Below are 3,022 nucleotides of genomic sequence, written 5' to 3' on the forward strand. Positions count from 1 at the left end.
AAGCTGGAAGTGGCACTGTGGTTCAAGTGGTAGAGTGCTAGCCTTGGGCAAAGAAGCTCAGGGTCAGTGCCCAGGTTCTGAGTTCAAGCCCTGGGACTGGCACAAAAAAGTCATATACAGAGGGGTTACAGTTACCTAAGTCAGATAATGAGTGCATTTCTTTTTGAATTGTCCATATTTGTAATACATTTTGTCCTTTTAAAGCCCCTGGCCTCACTTTTTAAAACTTCTTATGTTACTGATATTCTTTCCAGTTGGCAAATTAGGAATTATCTCTTCATTTTCATATAGGGAAACTGAGGCCTCAAAGAGGATAAGGGACTCTTCAAAGAGTTCTCCACCAATAAGTTACAGAGAGAGGCCTGGGTTTAGATTATGTACAGCATGGAGGGTGGAAAATGGAGACAAGTGTGTGTCATAAAGGCCTGGACTTAATCTCTCATCATGGTTAGGTCAGAGTTCTGAGGTTCACAAGGACCATGGCTTTATACAGTTGGCTCCTTTCCCATTCTAGCTGCTAGTCTCCTTTTAGTGTCTCTTCTAAAAGATTACAGGAAAGAATGAAATTTAGCGAGAATTCTAGCAGTTAAAGGCTGTGTGGGGATGGCCACCTGTTAAGTTGTTTGTGTTCTATCTGCTCAGAGCCTCGCTTGACTCTTGTTTTGCAGCTGGCTTCCTGTGTTAACCCTCTTGCTAGTGTCAGACCACTGCCTTCAAGGCTAGTTGCACTTTCCACCTGGTTGAACCAATAACTTGCTTGGCTTTGCTGTGCACCTACATGCATAGACCTATATAGAGTCTTATTTGTACCTTGGCAGGAACATGAGTTTTTTTTTTTTTTTAGCAGTACTCAAGTTTTGACTCTGGGCCTTGTGCTTGCAAAGGCAAGTGTTCCACTACTTGAGTCATCCAGCCCCCTTTGCTTTTTTTTTTTTTTTTTTGGTTGGTCATGGGACTTGAACTCTGGGCCTGGGTGCTGTCCCTCAACTCTTTAGCTCAAGACAAGCATTCTACCACTTGTGCCACAGTGCTACTTCGGTTTTCTGGTGATTAATTGGAGATAAGAGTCTCAGGGACTTTCCTGCCCGGGCTGGCTTTGAACTGCTATCCTCAGATCTCAGCCTCCTGAGTAGCTAGGATTACAGGCGTGAGCCACCTGCACTGGGCCCCTATTTGCTTTTTTTAAGAGTCTTACACTTTCTTTAAGGGAAGGTGGGTCTGCCCTGGCCTCAGACCACAGCCCTTTTATAATGCCTTGTTGTTCAGATGGGTTTTCTGTAGCCTTCTGCCATGATGCTCCTGATCCTTACTACCCAAATAGCTGGGATTAGAGACATGCATCATCATGCCTGACCTCAACAAGTTTCTTTTTTTTTTTTGGTCCAGTCGTGGGCCTGAACTCTGGGCCTGGGCGCTGTCCCTCAGCTCTTCAGCTCAAGGCTGGCGCTCTACCACTGAGCCACAGTGCCACTTCCAGCTTTTTTTTCTTTTTGCTTATGTGGTGCTGAGGAATCAAACCTAGGGCCTCAAGCATGCAAGGCAAGCGCTCTACCACTGAGCCACCTTCCCAGCCCCTCAACAAGTTTCTTGTTCAGAGAAGAAGGAGTGTTATAGAATCATTCAATAGGCACACATAGTTGAAGTTCAGTAGTTTTGTCTGGCTCTGCTGCTAACTTCCCTAGGCGATCTTTATCAACCAGGGCCTAAGATGTGCTAAGCATGCTCTCTACTACAGTTAAAACCCCAGCTTCTTCTAAGGGCAGTCTTAACTTTTTTCATTTCTTTAGTATGTTCTAGAAGAAGTTGGTTATGGTAAATCTCTGGAGACTATTCCTGATTTTAAGTTTTGTGATTTATTCAGATTATGTTCCACTTCCCTAACAATGGGAGTGGTAACACACATCTTAGAAACGGTTTCTTCGCCGGGCACCAGTGACTCTTGCCTGTAATCATAGCTATTCGGAAGGCTGAAATCTGAGGATCATGGTTCAAAGCCAGCCCAGGCAGGAAAGTCTGTGAGACTCTTTTTTTTTTCTTCTTCAGTGAGATAATTTATTTGTAATTTTCTTTATTGTGAAAATACGTACAGAGGGATTACAATTACATGGGCAAGATAATGAGTACATTTCTTATCAAGTTTTGTTTTCCCTTCCAATCCCTCCCCCCCCCCAAAGTGAGACTCTTAAGAAAAAAACTGGAAGTGTCACAGTGGCTGAAGTAGTAGAATGCTAGCCTTGAGCTGAAGAGCTGAGGGACAGCGCCCAGGCCCAGAGTTCAGGCCCCACGACTGGACAACCCTTCCCCCCCCCAAAGAAAAGACTGTTCTGCAGGAACAGCCACCAGAAGCAGGCGACAGACTGATATCTGGAAGTAGATGGGTTAGTACAGTTCCTGGTCACAAGCAGTTGATAAGCCCACAGGAATGTGACACCATCACATGGGAATGTGTCACCAGAGCAGCTGAAGGTTGTGGACACTGGAAGAGCAGCTTACTTGTCACTATATTCTTTGAGTAGGGTGGGAGGTCCTTGAAGTCAGGCCACAATGGAAAACCCAGTTCTCAGTGGCAGAATAGGACTGACCCTTTAGAGGAAGGAACAGTTATGATGTTTGCTTGGTACTAAAACGTGCTGGGCTAGATTTGTTAAGGCGGATACATTTTGGATTTTTTTCTAGTGGATTTTATGGGAGGTTTAGAAAAGGTGTAGATTAGTGCTGAGGATGTAGCTCAGTGGTGAAACACTGGCCAAGAATGTGCCCTAGGTTTGATCTCTCAGTACTGAAAAGATAAAGGGAGGATTTGAACTCATGAACTTGGTGACCTTAGAATGAAGCTGGAGATTACTTGGTTGAGCTGCCTCTGTGTGTGTGTGTGTCTGTCTGTCTTAAAATTCAGCCCCTTGGTTGAGCTGCCTCTGTGTGTGTGTGTGTGTGTGTGTGTGTGTGTGTGTGTGTCTGTCTTAAAATTCAGGGCCTGGTGTGTGTGTGTGTGTGTGTGTGTGTGTGTGTGTGTGTGTGTGTG

This window comes from Dipodomys ordii, unplaced genomic scaffold (assembly GCF_000151885.1).
Source record: "Dipodomys ordii isolate 6190 unplaced genomic scaffold, Dord_2.0 Scaffold187, whole genome shotgun sequence".
Classification (NCBI taxonomy): domain Eukaryota; kingdom Metazoa; phylum Chordata; class Mammalia; order Rodentia; family Heteromyidae; genus Dipodomys; species Dipodomys ordii.